Source organism: Jaculus jaculus, chromosome 13, assembly GCF_020740685.1.
Source record: "Jaculus jaculus isolate mJacJac1 chromosome 13, mJacJac1.mat.Y.cur, whole genome shotgun sequence".
Lineage (NCBI taxonomy): Eukaryota > Metazoa > Chordata > Mammalia > Rodentia > Dipodidae > Jaculus > Jaculus jaculus.
In genome coordinates this window covers 56,595,480-56,616,179 of record NC_059114.1, presented here as the reverse complement: position 1 = coordinate 56,616,179, position 20,700 = coordinate 56,595,480, and positions in this window count along the sequence as shown.

Sequence of the window (20,700 nt, the reverse complement as noted above, 5' to 3'; positions counted from 1 at the left end):
TTGGCAACTTTGTTAAAGACAAAATAGCTGTAATTACCTGACCTAAGGTTTGGTCTTCAATTCTGTTACATTGACTATGTTTCTGTTTTTATTCTAGTACCATGCTGTTTTTCTCACTATGGTTTTGTAATATAGCTTTAAATTGGTATGCCATTCCATATGGATTTTGAGATCATATTTTTCAATCTCTGTGAAGAATGACACTGGTATTTTTATTGGTATTGTCAAGGTGGATAATGCTTTTGATGTGTTCTTGAATTTGGTTGGTGAGCATTTTGTTCCCCAGGAGCTTTACATCTAAATTCATCAGGGATATAGGCCTATAGTTTTCTTTTCTCATTGCATCTCGGTCTAATTTTGGTAGTAGAGTGATGCTAGCTTCATAAAAGGAGTCAGGGAGGATTCCTTGGCCTCCAATTATGTGAAACACTTTGTGAAAAATTGTTTTCAGTTCTTCAATGAAGGTTTAATAGGATTTATCCGAGAAGCCATCCAGTCTTAGACTTGTTTCTTGGGGAGTTTTTTGACTAACTTTATAATCTCCATGAATGTGGCAGGTTTTTTAAGGAGATTAATCTATTCTGCGTTTAATTTTGGTAGGTGTCATATGTCTAGTAACTCATCCAGTTCTTCCAGATTATTTAATTTTATGGAGTACAGGTTTTGGAAGTATGCCCTGATGATTATAATTTTATTGATTTCTATTGTGACCTCTCCTTTTTATTTCTGATTGTGTCGATTTTCTCTTTCATTGTTGGATCAAATTTGCAAGGAAATTATCAATCTTGTTTATTTTTTCAAAGTACCAGCTCTTCCTTTCATTATTTTTTAAATCATGTTCTTAGTTTCCAATCATTTATTTTCTACTCTGATCTTGATTATTCTTTCTACCTGGAGCTCTTTGAGTTGAATTCTTCTGTTTTTCCAATGCCTTTAGGTGGACAGTCAGATTATTAATTAGGGATCTATCTTTGTAATGAAAGCATTCAATGCTATGAATTTTTCCCTTAGGAATGCCTTCGTTGTGTTCCTTAAGTTTTGATAGGTTGTGTTTTCATTATCATTTATTTCTAGGAATTTTAAAATTTCTTTTTTGATTTCTTCCATGACCCATTGATTGTTTAGAAGAGTGTTATTTACTCTCCAGGAGCTAGTGGGATTCTTGATGTGTGTCTTAATTTCTAGCATTAAAGTCTTGTGATCTGACATGGTACATGAAGTTATTTCATTTTCCCTGACATGAGGCACACTTTATGGTATAATATATGGCTAATTTTGGAGAAGTTTTCCTGGGCTGCTGAGAAAAATGTGTATTCTGTAGAGTTGTGGTGGTAATTTCTGAAGATGCCCATTAGGTTTAGTTTATCTATGATGTTGTTGAGCTCTATTATTTCCCTGTTGATTTTTTGCTTGTATGATCTGTCTGTTGATGATAGTGGAGTATTGAAGTCTCTGGTTATGATGCTGTTGGTGCTTACTTATGTTTTATTGTCAAGTAGATTTTGTTGTATGAGCTGGAGTATACCTTTTTGGGTGCATATATATTTACGATAGTGATGTGCTCATGTTGGATCATTCCCTTAATGAGTAACAAGTGGCCTTCTCTGTCATTTTATTACTTTTGTTTTGAAGTCTATTTTATTAAAAATTAGTATAGCAACATACACTTGTTTTTTTTTTATTTCCATTTGCATGGAATATCATTTTTGATCCTTTCACCCTGAGGATGTGTGTATATCTTTAGTGGTGAGATAGGTTTCTTTCTTTTTTTTTTTTTTTAATTTGAGAGCGACAGACAGAGATAGAAAGACAGATAGAGGGAGAGAGAGAATGGGCGCGTCAGGGCTTCCAGCCTCTGCAAACGAACTCCAGACGTGTGCGCCCCCTTGTTCATCTGGCTAACGTGGGACCTGGGGAACCGAGCCTCGAACCGGGGTCCTTAGGCTTCACAGGCAAGCGCTTAACCGCTAAGCCATCTCTCCAGCCCGAGATAGGTTTCTTGAAGACAATCAAAAGAAGAGTCCAGGTTATTGATCCACCCTGATGACCTGTGTCTTTTGAGGGGTGAGTTAAGTCCATTAATATTTAAGGTTATTACTGTGAGGTATGAATTAATTCCTGTCATGATGAGGTGTTTTATAGGGTTTGTTACTTTCTTGAGATTTGTACTTTTTTGAGACTGTTCTAGTTTTGGTTATTGTGATCTTATTCTTGTTTGCTTTTATTACTGGTTGTTTGACTGTTCTGTGTGGTGTATTCCCTCAAGTATTCCCTGTGGGTTTGTTTGCATATAACCATAGAGTTGACCTTTGTCATGGAAAAATTTATTTCACCATCTATCATGAGGAATACTGCTCTGGGCAGAATAGCTTGAATGGAAAACCATAGTTTTTTAGACCTTAACTTTAAGTGTTTCATTACAGATCCTTCTAGCTTTCAAGGTTTCCATTGAGAAATCTGACATAATTCTGATGGAATTGCCTTTTTATGTTGTAAGTTTTTTTTTTTTCTCTCTTGCTGCTTTTAATATTCTCTCTTTATTTTCTTTGTTAAGAGTTTTAACTATGGTATGCCTTGGAGAGTTTCTTCTTTGTTTCTGTCTGTTTGGTGTTCTATGGGCTTCTGATAGCTGGATGTGCCTATCTTGAGAGGTTGGGAAAAATTGTCTTTAATAATTTTGTTGAATATGTTCTCTATACCTCTGGCTTGTATTTTTGTATTTCCTTTCCTTCTAGTGCATCCATGATCTGGATGTTTGGTTGATTTAGGGTATCCTATAGTTCCCTTGTATTCTGTTCACTTGATTTTTGGGGAGGCCAAAAACCTTACTAAGTTCAATCAATTTCTTCTGTTTTGTCTTCCAGGACAGAGGTTCTGTCTTCCACATAAGTAATTCTATTGTTTAGAGGTTCTAGAGAGATTTTTATAATTTCTATTTTTTTTTGTTGTTTTGTTTTCTGTTGTGTTATTTTTCATTATGTCCAATTCTTTTTTGAGGTATGGTTTTCAGTTTGAGTTCTGATTTTCCTGACACTCCTTGAAATTCTTTCTTACATTTGATCAAGTCTTTCTTAGGCTTAATCAACCAGTTGTTGAGATCTTCCATTTTTTGACTCATATTCAATATGATTATATCTCTGTTGAGGGTTCTAATGTGTTCTTCAATAAAGTTAAGCCTACTTTCAGAAGCTGAATGCCTTAAGAGATGTTTTTAGTTTCACTGATACAATTGTTGGTTCTTTGATTTTTTGCTTCCAGTGTAGTTGCTTTTTTGATCAGGGTCTCATTGATTGTTGTGTTTTCATTTCGGGAATGAATTTCTGTTGATTTCTCTATGATATCCTTGGAGGCTTACTTTGTAGGACTATGGGTCCTTGCTGGAGATCCCTCAGTTTTCTGACTTTCATTGGTTTTTAGGGAGAGTCTTTATTTTACTGAGGAGGTAGCAAGTTTTTGTCCTTTGGCCCATACACTCTCCAATTCAGGATAACAGGGATCTTGGTAACCAGTGGCCAGTCAGGATACCAGAGAAAAATGCCTGATTCCATAGACCACACAGGGACCATTCCTCCCCAAACAAGGTACAATGTGACCTACCAGAATTAGGGAAAAGACACAAGCCAGGGAACAGAAATACGGACTACTTACTCCTTGCTATTCCGACCTGCACATCCTCCCATGCAGGGGACCTGGACCAGGGACCTGGGAGGAGCTGGAAACAGGGATCTGGCCCATGCTCTCCAATCTCTTGCCTGCCATCACAGTCTGGTGCAGGGAATTCAGACCCTGGAACTGGAACGAGCCAGGAATCAGGGGTCTGGTTTATTCACTCTGGGCCTGCTATCATACTCTCCTGTGTGGGGAACTGGGACTAAGGAGCTGGGAGGAGCAGGGGAACAGAGGTCTATCCTACTCACCACATACTGAGGCATCCTCCCACATACTGTCTGGTGCAGGGAACCTGGAGCAGGGCTATGTTTAAATTTTTTTGAAACTACAATAACTTCAAATAAAACTGTTTTCCCTATGCATGTTAAAATTACCCAACAATGCAATAAGAAACAAGCCTCATCTAGAAAAAGAACCAATTAGAAGAGGAGAGAATACAGCAAGAATGAAGTGGAATATGAACTTGGGATTCCAAACAGAGTGAAAAGTTCCTTCAAAATGAGAGTGAAAGCAAAGCATCTGAGGATAAGAAAGCACTGCAAGAATATATCTTTCCCAAAATTGCTCCATAGGAACTGCCAGAAGATGTCTTCTGATTGATGCAAAATACACCATTAGGAAAAACTATACAATAGGAAAGTGGGCAATTGAAATATTTTCTATATGTATAAAATATTAAAATATTTCTGTGTGTCAGACACATGCATAGTAAATTGTATGCTTTTTTAAATTTATTAAATCCATAATGTGACTAGTAAAAAAAATTGATGCCAGCATCTTAAAAAGTAAACTTGTAGTTTTTTTATTATTTATTAATTTTTTATTAAGGTCATAATTTGTATGGATTCAATCATGTGTTGTTTCCACCTTTTGTTCCTCCTTATCCCCATTCTGCTGAGGGCCCTCTTCAGTGGGGTTGCCGCTATTCCCCATGGAATTATGGATTATAATTGTGAGAGCAGCAGTCATTTATGGGGGTCAGGGCAATGCTTCTAGGTATGATCCTGTATTTGTTACAATATGTTTACCTCTTCTTCTACAAACTCCCTGAGTCTTGTTGGGAGTGTTTTAATTTTTTTCATTGATTTTGATTTATATATTTGAGAGCAACAGAGAGAGAGAGAGAAAGAGGGAGGGGGAGAGAGAGAGGATGGGCAAGCTAGGGCTGAGGATGGGCAAGCCAGGGCCTCCAGCCACTGAAAATGAACTCCAGATGCTTGGACCCCCTTTGCACATCTGGCTAAAATGGATCCTTGGGAATCAAGCTTCAAAGCAGGGTCCTTAGGCTTCACAGGCAAGCACTTAACTGCTAAGCCATCACTATAGCCTGAGTGTTTTAAGTCTACTTCAGGCTTGAGCTCAAGTATCTAGATTTTTGGTCTGATATATTTTGAGTATCTTAGAGTCTCTCTCTTTCACTCTATTACTGATTTTCAGGCTCACCTTTGAAGCTGTACTCTTGCTTATCTCCCTAGTTCCCTGTGGTTTCACCTGGACCTTGGCTGAAGTGTGAGTGGTGGTTTACTTCCTCTGATCTTGCTATGATCTTGAAAAAAATCCAGATTATTCAATGGAGAATGAAGTCGCCAAAACATAAATTGGATAATCATTGTTAATTCAGACAGATTTTGATGCATGTACCCCATATTTTAGCCAAAGACTAGTGGGACTTGCTTTTGGAGACCATAGGATTCTGTCTCCATAGGATTCTGACCTGGTTCCCAGTTCCAGGTAGGGGTTTATTCCCACTGAACAGATTTCCTAGCCAATCAGAAAGGCATGGATAAATAGCCAGGAAAAGCAACAACAGCAAAAACAAAAAACAAAAAAAAAAAAAAAAAAACTTCCATCCCAAGGCAACAACACTTTATGTTATCTTCTGCATAGCAATGGTATATACAAAACATCTTTAGGTCTCCACTGCCAACCATGTTCCATCTTACAATGGCCTCACCAACCTCTCTATCAGAGACTTCATGCCCTGCCTCATTTACTGTGCCTTAGCTGCAACTCATAGAACCAGAACTATGTATACTTCATGACCCACTTCCATGCATTTGTCATGTTTCCAAAACTAGTACCAGGAGTGCAGAACACAGCCATATTGCTAATACACCAATGAAGTATATCATGACCTAAAAGACCAGGTATCTTCCTTTCAAAAGCATTTGAATTTCTACCATTCGGTCTTTCCTTAGTGGAATCACCTCAGGGATCCTTTCCCTTGTTTCAAATCAACCCTACTTCTTGGTACTTATTTTCTGTTTTAGTTAGCATCACGTTGTGTAGAGGAACATCTAAACAGACACAGTTTATGGGAGGAAAAGATTTATTTCAATATTTGAGATCCAAGGAAAGTTCCATTCAATGGTGGAAGAAGCTGGCTCCCATTTAGAAATCCAAGCAGAGAGACACCACCAAACAACCAGCACCACAAGGAAACACAGCCATACCTTTAGGCTGGAATTCAGATCTGCCCTCAGTGGCATGCCTTTCTCTAGTAGTTGTCTGCCCCCTAGGGGTTGAAGCATAAAACTCAATTTTAATAAAACACCTAAGTCTATGGGGGACATATATTTAAACTAGCATAAGCCTATAATCCAAGAAACAAGCACACACACACGCACACACACACACGAGAGAGAGAGAGAGATTTTTAAAACATTTTTCTCCAGTTTTATTTGTAAGTAACTCTCTAATGGCCACGCAAGAATTTTTAAGCACATTTCAAGGTAAAATTACACTATGTGTGTGACATATCATTAAAATAATGCTAGGATGTATAACTAGAAGACCCCAGAATAATATACAGAAATAAAAATAATTTTAACTGGATATGTTGGTAGAGTGTAGAACAGAATAAGTCACCTTTAAGTTATATCCAGCACATTAGTGGATATAATTAGAATTACTTATTAACTTCACTTTTAGAATATAAACTTTTGGGGTATGGGTATAAAATGTATCTAGTTTTAAATATGGAGGCTTGATGACATAATTAGTATAATAATATTACCTTATGGCAACTACCCTTATTGAGAGGATGTTATAAAAGCAATATATAAATACGTCTCATTTCAATAAAGAGATATAATCCTATATTTAAAAAAATTATAGGGGAGAAAAGATACAAATGTATATTTATAACATACTCCTCAAATTATCTATATGTTTTACAAATATTATTCCCTATTGAAGCTTTTAGTTCAAAATGTACGTGCTCCTTCAAAAGTTTGTGTAATATTTTAAATCTATACTTACTTATCTAATAGAAATGATAGGTTGAATTATGATTTTTTTTTATAATCATTTAGGGAAAGTAGCTATGTTTTCTCTATGCTGTGACTAAAAGCATGGCAAAAACCACTTAGTACCAGAAGAGCTTATTTAGCTCAAGGGTCAGGGACACACAACTCATCATAGCAGGGCAGGCATGGCAGCAAGCTTGTATGACTATGGGAGCTTTAGGTTCCCTACTTGTATCTGTGTGTTTCCGGGATCACAGAGAGAAGAAAAAAAGTATGCCTGGCTACGAAACCACCAGACTAACCATTACACTCCAGTAACATGATTTTAGAATGTTGGTGATCATTTAGAAATGTACCTGGTTGGACAAAGTGGATCCCTGGACTGTAAAGGCTGAAATGATTTTGGATATTTCCTAGATCTTTTGATAGAAAACATCTTATCATCAAGACACCATTCATATTGTGGAACTAAGAATGCACATTTCTCTTCAATTGCAAAAACTTTTTAAACAATTACCTCTATTTTGTTCACAATTATCTAAAATTAAAAATTGCCATACATGGAAGGGAGGAGGATACTTAATAGGTTGATATTGTATATATGTAATTACAATGATTGTAATGGGGAGGTAATATGATGGAGAATAAAATTTCAAATGGGAAAGTGTGGGGGTGGGGAGGGAGGGAATTACCATGGGATATATTTTATAATCATGGAAAATGTTAATAAAAATTAAAAAAAAATTGCCATATATGCTTTTCCTTGCCACAGTATACAAGTCTTACTTCCTTTATTCCACATTCTGCATCGAAAATTTGGTTAAGAGAATGAGCACTTAGCATGTCTGAATGCTATTCTGAATGCTTTTATGTCTATAAAAAAGTTAGTCAGTTATTTTAGAGTTCAGATTAACTCTAATTTTTAGGACATGAGCAGCAGGAAGATGACTCTTTGGCAGAATGTAACATGAAACTATTCTAGGAAAATTTTCAATAGAATCCCAACTCTCACTTTAAGCATTATGAAAAGATTTTAGGATTATAAATTCCTACCAGGAACACCTAATAAGCTCTGTTTAGAGCATCCTTTCCCTTCTTTGTCTCTCATCTCCAAAAGCAACATTTTTCTTATAAGCTATTTCCAGAGGCCAATGAGCCACCCAGTCAGGTTTATAATAAAAATGATCCCACTTCTCAGCACCAAACTTTATATTAGTTCTCTCAGCATTGTGTCCAAATACTTTAAAAATGATAAGGATTAATAGATTTATTTTGGATCACAATTTGAGTCCATCACAATAGGGAAGTCATAATGCTAGGGAAATCCATGGTGGCAAGAGTATAAAGGTACATTCTCACATCTAGGCAGTTTAAGTAGCAGAAAGAGAAGGGAAGTGAAGCCAGGTACATAACGTGAAAACGTGTTCCCAGTGACTTACTTAAATAGAGGCTCTACTTTCTAAAATCACAGCCTAGGAAAGCAGCATCACAATCTAGAGAATGTGAGCCAATGAGGTCACTTCAAATTCGATCTCTGAACAGAAGTATTTGAAAATCTTAGTCTCTAGCTTAATAATTAGCAGGTAAGCATGCAATAGCAAAGTATAACATTCAATTTAGAAAATATTTAACTAAAACATAAACAGATAATGTCTCTTAGAAAATTCTGTTTTTTTCCCAGTCTTGAAAAAATTATAAAGAAATGGGATATACTTTTGATATATTTGAAATATCATCACATCTACATTTTCATTTTTTGGTCCCCACAATCACATTTTATTTTTTATTTGTTTATTCCTGCATCATACCTTTTAAAATTGTAAAATATTCCAAATGTCACTTATCAATACTTTTTTTTTTTCAGTTTCCCAAAATAAAGCACACTAGAAGATTTCTGGTTTGGTTTCACTGGTGAACTGGAAACATCAAATGCATGAATGCCTTTCTTTAGGGATTACTTGAGGGTTTTTTTTTGTTTTTCCCCTTCCTTTTTTTGTTATTCATTGAAAGATCAGGCTATAAAACCTTTTGATATTGTAAAAGATATGAAACTGAAACCACAGTCTACTGAAAGCCAGTCATTTTGTTCACCTTTAAAAGAAGTTCATATTTATACTAATCTTTTTGGACATCATTATCTATTTCTATGGAATGTATGTATTATGAGCTTAGATACAATATTAATATACTCAACCTTTCTGAATTGTTAATACAATACTAATTCAAGTGCTATTACAGTAAATTAACATGAATATATAAATTTAAGAGTACATATTTGCAACTTCAGATATTTCAGTAAAAAAAAAAAATTCATTGATATTTAGCAGCAGTTCAAAGAAGGCAGTTGATAGTTTGTGAAAAAGTATAGATAAAGTTGAGAGCTGAGAAATACTTGCATAACAATACATGGTGATTTTATTTCACTTTTAGTAACTCAGCTTTTAATTTTATTATTTGAATTTCTTTGAAATTACTTTTTTCCCATAAATAACAATAAAAACCATTTTCAATCCTTATGATAGAACCTAAGTGCTTACTGTGAAAACATGAGGAAGTGAGTTCAACATCCAGAACCCATGCGAAAAAAATTGTCATTGTTATGCATGCTGGCAACACCAATATTGAGAGGGGTTGAGCTAAGGGTGTCAGCAGGACTGGTTGCTCAGACACCAAAGAAAAGTGGAGCATCACAGGTTCATTAGCAGACACTGTCTCAGGAAGATGGCATGGAAAAGTGATAAGAAGACCCTTGATGTCCTTCTCTGGACTCCCCATGAATGAGAATAACATGCACAAATCTGCATACATGTGTCTAAAACACACATGGAAAAACCACACATACTAAACATACATATATAAAAGAGAACCTACAGGCAGGCAAGGAACCTCTAGGCATATTTGAACCATGCTTCCTAGGTACTTGGGCCAGGCAAGCCAGGGACTACTGGGAGCTCAGACACCATGTGTTTGAGCAGGCCCGTGAGCAGGATTCTACCTGCCATCATTTATCCCAGAACACCCACATAGATGCAGGACACACGCAGGCCCCACAACTACTATCACTGAGGTCCAGCCCCTATTGGAATTCCTCAATATTTTCTTTACTTTCTCCTTTTCTGCCACCAACAGCCATATCCAAATCCAGCAGCAAGAACCAGGAATGGAGTAGCAGAGGGAAAATAGGACACTGTCTGGTCACTGAACTTGCAATGCCTTTCAAGGTCCCACCCAGAATATCTAAGAGTCTGAACTCAAAAGGAAGACTTTGACTCTGACTCAAAAGCACCCTGTCAAAACCTGTGAGTGTAAGGGCATCCCACACCAAGCTTGTTCAACATAGACTCCACAAGAGCTAAGATACATAATATCATAATGGAAGCACCATTGCAATCATAGAAGACACTCCAGGCATATAACTCCAAGACAAAATTGTGACAAACATATTTAACAACCTTAATGACACCAAGAACAAAATTTGGGAAAAATTAGAAGAGAATTAACATAACTTACAGAACTATTTAAAGCATGGCTGAATGAAAACAGTCAACAAAAAGAATTCAAGAATTAAATAAAAGCATGGCTGAAGGAAATGAAAGAACATTAGCTTAAAAAATTCAATACACATCTAAAATATTTAAAGACAACAAGGCTGGAGTGATGGCTTAGCAGTTAGGGCACTTGCCTCCAAAGCCAAAAGACCTAGGTTCAATTCCCCAGGGTCCATGTAAGCCAGATGCTCAAGGTGATGTATGTGTTTGGAGTTTGGTTGTAGTGGATGGATGCTATGGTGTGCTCATTCTCTCTTTCCTTCTCCCTCTCCCTCTTTCTCTGACTCAAATAAATAAAATAAAAATAGTAAAAATAAATTTAAAAATTAAAGAGAATAAAAAGAACTTAATAGAAGTCAAAAGGAAATAGGAGAGAACCAAGAAAAAAAAATGAACTGAAGGGGCAAAAGAATAACTCAATGAGGATATAATGAAATACAAGAAGATTCCAACAAAGAATAAGCAAGTTTAATCAAGAAATGAAATTATAATTCTACAAAGAGATGAAAATGTTTGTAAAGAACAACAACAATGATACAACAATTTTAATAGGCTCCCAAGAAAGCCTCCCACCAGAAAAGACCATGTGGTGGGTAGACTATCCCAACTCAGGGACAAGATAGATGAAATAGTCAGACAGTTCAAAAAATATTTCATTTTTTTTTAAGTATGAACATAATATGAGGGCAATGTGAAACACTTTATGAAGACCAAATGTTCAGATCATGGGATACTTGATGGGGAAGAAATATGTGCCATAGAGAACATCTTCATCCAAAAATAAAAAAAAAAAATCCCTAAACTCACAAAAGAGAGGCTCAGCAAAGTACAAGAGACTCATAGAACACAAAAATGAGAGGACCAGAGAAGAAATTCACCATGTTACATTAGACTTAAATCCAAGTATTTTAAACAAAGAATGTGTTCTAAATGCTACAAGGGCAAAACAATTTGTTACATACAAACATAACTCAACACATTCACCTCTTATTTCTCAATGGACACTGTAAAAGGCAAAAGGGCTTAGAATGGAGCATATCAAATTCTAAAAGACCATGAATGTCAACGCAACATTCTATACTCAGCAAAATTACCCTTCATAACAGAAGGCAAAAGAAAATCTTTCCATGAAAAAGCCTATCCCACAGAGAATATTGCATAGAATACTTCATGCTGAAGAGACAAACATTGAAGAGACTGAGGGAGGGAAAATTAACCAAAAATAGAATGAATTTGAAAATATGCAAAGATCAAGAAAAGTCAAAATTGACAAAACCTTTAATTTAACAGGGGTTAACTCACATCTCACAGTTTTTTAAAAACTATTTTTGTTTACATTTATATTTTTGTTAATTTTTATTTGTTTATTGGAGAGTGATAGAGAGAGAGAGGGAGAGAGAATGGGTGCACCAGGGCTTCCAGCTACTGCAAACGAACTCCAGACGCATGTGCCCCCTTGTGCATCTGGCTAACGTGGGTTCTAGGGAATTGAGCCTTGAACCAGGGTCCTTAGGCTTCACAGGCAAGTGCTGAACCACTTAGCCATCTCTCTAGCCCTCATTTATATATTTGAGGTTGAGAGAGAGAGAGAGTGTGTGTGTGTGTGCGCGCGCACACACAAAAGACAGAGAAAAAGAGAGAGAGAATATGGATGTGCCAGGACCTCTAGCCATTGTCAAGAAACTCCGGACACATGTGCCACCTTCTGTATCTGGCTTATGCGGGTCCTGGGTAATTAAACATGGGTCCTTTAGCTTTGCAGGCAAGCACCTGAACCACTAAGCAATCCTTCTAGCCCTAACAGTTTTAACTGTAAATATCAATAGATTCAACTTCCCAATCAAAAGTCACAGGCTAAAAAGCTGGAACAGAAAAATGGACTCATCCATTGGACACCTTACCAATAAAGATAAACACCACCTTAGGATAAAAGGATAGAAAAAGATATCACAAGCAAATGGAAATAAGGAACAATCAGGGGTTGACTATATGGATACCATACAAAAGTAATCAAAAGTGATAAAGAAGGATATTTCATACAAATTAAGGAAACAATACAACAAGAGGTAATTTCAATCATAGACTCATATACACCAAACACAGGAGCACCAAATTTTTCTAATGCAAAATCTATTGGGCAATAAAGCAGAAAAAATCCCTAATAGATTCAATGCAATTCTGATCAAAATCCCAGCAACATTCTTCACAGAGTAAAAAGGGGTCTCAAAATTCATATGGAACCAAAAAAAAAGGCTTGAAACAGCCAAAAACATATTCAGCACAAGGAATACATCTTGTGTTATCACCATACCTGATTTCAATACATACTATAAAACCATAGTAATAAAAGCAACATGGTATACACTCTCTCACACACACACACAAATAAATAAATAAATAAAAATTTAAAAATCTCCACATAGTCTCACTCATCTCCAGTACCTAAACTGAATCAACCCAAGATGCCTTACATACCCAGCAAGCATCTGGTGGACTAGACAATAGGATGGGTGGGGAGGGAGAGGAGGACAAAGGAAGTGGTGGGAAACACAAACCTAGACTAAAAAGGCAATGGTACCATAAAATTCTACATCCTAAAAGGCAGACCAAATGGATAAACCTTCACCATGCCCTTAGAGGGAACATCTGAGCCACAAGACACTGGAGAGGGTATGATGAAGACTGACCTTCTGACCTTAATCTTCTACAGCCTCTCTCTCTCTCCCTCTCTCTCTCTCTCCCTCTCTCTCTCTCTCTCTCTCTCTCTCTCTCTCTCTCTCTCTCTCTCTCTCTCTCTGTCTCTCTCTTTCTCTGTCTGTCTTCTCTCTAACTCTTTTATATTAGCTATCATTTTCTTCCTTTTCTTAGTGGGCACTGGCCTGTAACTCCCAGTACCAGCATGTGGCTATCGTCCACAATGAGCTTTTGATCAGAGAGACCTACAAGGTTTCCTAAAAGAAACATAGATTTCTGTCAGAGTAATTGATTACTTACCAAATGTTAGTGGAAAGGCCCTACTGCCGAAGACACCTTATGTGGTTGACACATAAAATGGAATGGCATGGCTGGAGGCTGAAAGAGAGTCAGTTCCCAGACAATCAGGTGTCTAGTGTCAGAAGGTGCTACGTGGGCAACTGGGGGAAAATGACCATCTCTGTCCAAGCAACTCATGGTCTAACCTACTTAACAGCAAATAACATGTCGTGATGCTCACACAAGTGCAATAGTGGTGCACAGCCATGGTGGGAAAGCAACTGCTCTTGATTTGGATAACTGATCCCCTCAGTGGTATGGTACCCACACCTGGATCTGGGAAAAAAGTCAGAACCATATCCAAACATAAGCCTGCTCTCCATTAACAAGCTACCACCAATTGTGGGCTACAGGAGGGCCTACACCTATTGAATTCTCTATAAAATAGTAAGGGTTATCTCATTTGTCTGGTGCTTACTCTCCATTGGAGAATCTGCTTCTCTTTTTCAGATAGAGGTAGATCCTAAGGAGAGAGCCACCCCATCATACCTCAAAAGGGCCCCGGCTGAAACTAAGAACAATTGGCAAAACAAGCAAGCGTGCTGTTTTCTTGGTGAACTGGGTACCAGCACAAGGGTAAAGGAGATCAACACAGAGAAAAATCAACTCCTACCAAATCAGAGATCCAGAGACCCAGAGGCCTCCAATACCTCATCACTGAAGCAGACCAAAAATGAACCCAACATGGTTCAGGGAAATTTTGTGGAAGAGGGGCAGAAAGAATGTCAGAGCCACATGTTGGGTCATGATATGCAAAGACATTTATCCTACCCATAACTGTGGGCTAACTCCAAAATGCATGACCCATATACCTCAACAAGAAGGAGTCAGGGGGAGAGGGCAGGACATGGATGAGCCTAACAATGGTACCAAATTGACTGTATTCGCTGAGTACAAAACTAATTAATAAAATAATAAAATAAAATAAAAAGTAAAAACCAGGCCCATCTACCAATGGGATAGAGTCAAAGAACCAGGTATGAGCATGAGTAACTTCAATTACCTGATCTTTAACAGAGGAGAAATAATGCTCACTGGACTAAACACCGTATCTTCTGCAAATATTCAGAAACTGGTTTGCTGCCTGTAGATTAACAAATTTTGGGCCTTTCCTCTCACTGTGCACAAAAATCAACTCCGGATGGATCAAGGGCCTCTATATAAGACCTAAAATTCTAAAATTACTAAAAGAAATAAAAGGGAGAATGCTCCAAAATGCAGGCATAGGGAAAGACATTCTCAGTAGCCCAAGGAATTTGGGAAACAATCACTATGATCTCATGAAAATAAAAAGCTATTGTACAGATAAGCAAACTAACAACAGATTCAATAGGCAGCCTACTAAATGAAATACAATCTTTACAAACTATACCAGAGGTTTAATATCTAGAATCTACCAAAAAAAAAAAAAAAACCACCAAAAATAGAGCAGATATCCGGGCGTGGTGGCATGCTTTTAATCTCAGCATTCAGGAGGCAGAGGATTGCTGGATTGCTGGGAGTTTGAGGCCACCCTAAGATTACATAGTGAATTCTAGATCAGCCTGGACTAGAGTGAAACCCTACCTCAAAAAAACAAAAGAAAAAATTACAATTTACTAATAATGGTGCAGGGAATTGAGTGGAGTTCCCCAAAGAAGAGATATAAATATCCAACAAACATCTAAAGACACACTCAACATTTCTCCTCATCAGGGAAATGCAAACTACAGTGTCTTTGAGATTCCATCTCATTTCAATCAGAATACAACATATTATAGTTGATATATTTTGATATTTAAATTATACAAAAATTGACTAACATATTTAGGGCAGCATTTAAGGAAAAAAAGCACACCAGTACATATTTTTTTCAATTTAATTTATTCACTAGAGAGACAAAGGAGATGAGAGAGAGTGACAAGGAGAGAGACAGAGAATCGGTGTGCCCAGGTCTTCAGCCACTGCAGATGAACTCCAGATGCAAGTGCCACCTTGTGCATTCAGCTTGTGAGGACTCTTGGGGAATGAACCTGGGTCCTTTGGATTTGCAGGCAAGCACCTTAACCATAAAGCCATCTCTGAGGCCCCAATATTGATTATTTTTTAAGTATATCAGAAATTTAAAACAAAATTAAAATTTCCATTAGTCATTCCTTCTCCTTAGAAATAAGTAAAAAAAAATTCTTTCTGGGTATTTAAGTATTTTTTTTTCTTTTCTATAGAATGTGTTGTGTGATGTGTGCATATGGATGTGTGTATGTGTCCCCTGTACCTGCCTGCAGTGTCCTGTGAACTTGCTTGCTGCATTCAGAGATTACTAGATACCCTCTCCCATAACTCACTACACACACACTCACACACACACACACACACACACACACACACACACACACACACACATACAATTATTGTCAAAAGTCACTTACTGATTCAGGAATCTGTATCCAAGAGTCCCAGTGATTTTCCCATCTTCAGTTGCCACAGGACAGGGGTAATGCACAAAGCCATGGCCAGATATTTACCTAGGTTCTACGTACTTGAACTAGGGAGAGTCTCAGAAACCCCCTTGCTTGTGCTGGAGGTGTACTTAACCACTGAGAAGTCTCTCTAGACCTTGGGTGTGTTTTGTTTTATTTTATTTTATTTTATTTTATTTTATTTTATTTTATTTTATTTTATTTTATTTTATTTTATTTTACTTAGTCGAGAGTAGAGAGAGAGAATGGGCACAGCAGGGTCTTTAGAAACTGTGAAGGAACTCTAGATGCATGTACCACTTTGTTCATCAGGCTTACTTGGGTGCTGGGGAATCAAACCTGAGTCTTTAGGTTTCTCAGGCAAGTGCCTTAACTGCAAAGCCATCTCTCCAGTTCAGGTGTATTTTGTTTTAAGAAAACATGACTGGTCCAAGACATGGCTCAGCCATTAAAGTTTGTGCTTGCAAAGCCTGCTTACGCAGGTCCTATTTCATAGTACCTGCACAATATCAGATGCACAAAGGAATAGGTATCTGGAGTTCATTTGGAGTGGCAGGAGGCCCTGGTGTGCCTATTCTCTTCCTTTGTCTTCTACTTTCCATGCACAAATAAATATTGTAAAAGTAAAAAAAAAAAAAAAAAAAAAACTATTGCTTTTTTTTCTTTTTAAATTTTTTTTTTTTATTAATTAGTTTTGTATTGAGTGAATACAGACAATTTGGTACCATCATTAGGATCATCCATGACCAATCCCCTCCCCTTGGCCTCCATTGCTTATTAAAGTCCTGTATTCCAAGAATGGAGAGATGGCTTAGCAATTAATGCAGTTGCCTGAAGAGGCAAAAGACTCAGCTTAGATTCCCTAGGACCCACATAAGCCAGATGCACAAGGCAGCACATACATCTGGAGTTCTTTTGCAGTGGTAGGATAACCTTGTATGTCCATTCTCTCTCTTTACCTGCCTCTCTCTCTCTCTCTCTCTCTCTCTCTCTCTCTCTCTCTCTCTCTCTCTCTCACACACACACACACACATACATAAATAAATAAAATAAAATAATTTTTTTAAAATACTATATTCTAGAGAGTAACAGATGTTTTATTTCCTCCTGTTAACCAATCTGTGAACTGTAGGCTCTCCATCTTTTATAGATTTGATCTATGAGGATCAAAAAGGTTAGCTTTGCTTTAGAAAATAACCAATAAAATTATATTCAAATTTGTGTTTGACTAATGACTAAGTCTACATATGTTCATTTTTATTCTAAATTAAATTTATGTTTGTGACATTAAAACAAGAATTATATTAATGGGTGGAATACATTTTTCCCATGCATTTTATCAAAAGATAATATTAGCTTATATACTGACATTATTTTCAAGTGTACATAATCAATATCAAATGAAAACATGTTTTGTAGTATTTTACTTAAAACTGTGAGAGTTTCCTTTTTAATTCCTATACTGATTTTTATTTACTTCTATTGTCTTGTTATTAGATTTTTTAAGCATATCTAAATTTAATAGTAAAAATTGCACTGTTTTCTTCTTAGTTATTTCTAAAATCTGACCTGTTTTAGGTCTCATCTTTTATTAGAAACAGTGGTGCTAATCGTAAAAATCTGAGCTCAAGAATGTGCCCTTTTACATTATAATTATACACATATTGATAAGGAAAATCTATGTCATTTTCTCCTTTTCTAATTAACATGGGATTTAAAATTGGATGTATATTACATTAATAATCATATTGAAAGAGATTGCTAGAAAATATGTTAGTTAAAATTAACAATTGTTTGACTAAATTAAATATTCACACTAAAGAAACTTTTTCACTCAATAAGAAAAAAAGTCAAAATAATATCAAAAAATCTCTAAATTATAGACTTCCTTAATATTTTTAAGAAATGAGCCTAAAATACTTAATGGATTTCAATATAAAAATACCACTTTTAAACAAAAATAAATGCTGGAGATGGCAGGCATGCTCTATTATAAATAAGCTGACAGGAGAGATTTGAAAGCATTCAAAAATGACCATAGAAAGTATAAAAAAATATAGTCAGATTCCAGAAATGTGTACACATATGAACTGTAATGGACTAGACAAAAGAGACAGAAATTATATTTGTGAGAACTACTTTACAGAAATCTTCCTGAAAAACAAAGAATAATTGGCCAGAGCAAGAAGTGTGGGAATACAGATGCATTGACTATGCTATTCATGTTAATTAATCAAAGAGTCTATTTATAGCTTCAGATATGACACAAGAACAAGCAAATATCTTGCTGCAATGAAATTAAGGAGAGGTCCTTAATGTGAGTACTCAAAATCCAGTAGATAATGAGGCCTGAAAGAGTGTAAGTTGATAATAAATGCAACTCTCAGAGCTATCATACATCAAATGCAGATCAAAGGAAAGCCATGCTGCAATACCAAGCAGTGAGTTTGTTTTAAGTGTCCTTAAGGAGGTTACTGGTAAAATAAAAATATTAGATAGATAGATAGATAGATAGATAGATATTAAAAAAAACAGTGAGGAATCTATTCATATCTTAAAAAACTTCTCATTGGTTTGAAAAAAAAAACATACTAAAACTGTGTTGCAAAATAGTTTAGTTCATTACTTCTATAGTGCATTATTAAGGAACAGAGAACATACAAGCATTTTAAACAAGTCAGCTGACCATTTGACTGGAAGAATGCCTGCTTCCCTGAACTTGCCTTTGCTCTACACTCTACCTATGCAACTCTCCAGGAAGGGTACAGTTAAGAAAGTATATGTTTTCATTAGACCCATTATTTTTAAGCATTGAATTAATTACAAGGGACTTTGGAATATAATTCAAAACCAGGGAAGGACTTAAGTTTATTTTAGAATAATAAAAACAAATAATTGCATTGAGATAAGGTTAATGTGAAAGTTGAGTTAGATCAGAAAGAATATATGGGAAACCTTGGTAGCTGCAGCCAGTAAGGGACCAAAGTTTGATTAGATATCCAAGAGCTAATTTCAATAAGCTAGGTAAAATAATGCCTATTGTGTTGAGTATGATTCTATTTGTGAGATTGTATGTTTCCTTAAATATTTTTTTTTCTTCTAGATGGTTTTAACAGGATTATGAAAAGCATTATCAAAAACATTTTATTGACACCTTCATGTGAGTGTTTCATGTACAGGAAATGGGAAGCAAGACCTGAACAGCAAGAGGGAAAACTGAAATGCATGTGATCAAAAATGCATTCTATCATGGCCACAGGGAGCTGAATGAGGAAATGAAAATGCAAAGGTGGAATTCTGTCACCTAACTGCATCTGTTCATCACTCATAGAGGATGCCTGTAGCAGACAGAGGTGACAAAATGCTCAATTTACAAGTACAGTAACAGTTTTGCTAGACAAGTAATTATATACACGAAGAGAACAGAGAAACTGGAATTTGCATAGTTTTAAGGAATCTGTTTCATAAATAAAATCTGTGTTTTAACATAATCACCACTTAGACCTTGGCTTTTACCTTAAAGTCTTACAATTACTTAATACTGAAAAGTATGATGGCATATGTACACTAAGAACTCCATGCAATCAATGCAAACAAAATGAAAATACCTCACTTACTCTATGTTTTCTATTTTGAGGATTCAGCAATTGGTAGTCAACAAACTAAAACATATTCCTAGCATCAAATATCCAATATAGTTAAATTCATATGAACTGAAATTTTAAAATCATAAATTTGAGAGTTCCCTGGTCCCAGTACCTCCATGAAAAGGGTGTATATGCATAGCATGGAATGAGTAGGCCAGATCGCTGTTCCCCAGATCCTTCCACTTCTTTTGTTGTGATACCAGGTGGTGGAGGGTGTGTGGGCACAGTATGGAGTAAGGAGGCCAGATTCCTCTTCCCTGGCTCCCCTCAGTTCCCTGGTATGGCAGGTACCACTGTGCCTGGCTTAGGGAGGTCTGGTCCCTGTGAGGGGGCTATGGAAGCAAGCATTTTCTGTACTGGCCACTGGGTACCATTATCCTTGTTCACCTCAGTAAGAGAGTGCATAGTGCATTGTAGGAGCTGGCCTCTTGCTTCTGGTTCTCCAAATTACTGGTGCCAGCTTCTCCAACCCATGATACCCATGAGATGAAGAGTATGTGCAAGTATAGTGAGTAGGCCAGAGCTCCCTGTTCCCCAAGTAATTCTGATGTACCTGCAATCTCCCCAGTCTGTGCATCTGGGGTTATAACCCCATCATACACCAGTACCCCAATGTGGTTCACATTTAAAACAGAATACACTCTGAAGATCCCACAAGGATGCAGAATTGCTTCCTCCTCAAAAGGATATAGTGCCTGCCCAAGATGAGTAGACCCCAGTGCAAGCACGCGCGTGCGCACACACACACACACACACACACACACACAAAGCAAACAAAAGTTGGAAAACTGAGAGCCCTTCACCAAGGATGCCTAGTCCTCCAATGGAAACCTCCCATGAAATCATGGAGAAATCAATGGAAATTCAATCCCAAAATGAAAACACAACAACCAATGATACCCTGATTAAAAGAATTGCTGAACTAGAAGAAAAATATCAAAAAAAAAAAAAAAAAAAAAACAATCAGGTTGGAGAGATGGCTTAGAAGTTAAGTGCTTGCCTGTGTAGCCTAAGGACCTTGGTTCAAAGCTCAGTAACCCAGGACCCACATTAGCCAGATGCACAAGGAGGCACATGTGTCTGGAGTTTGTTTGCA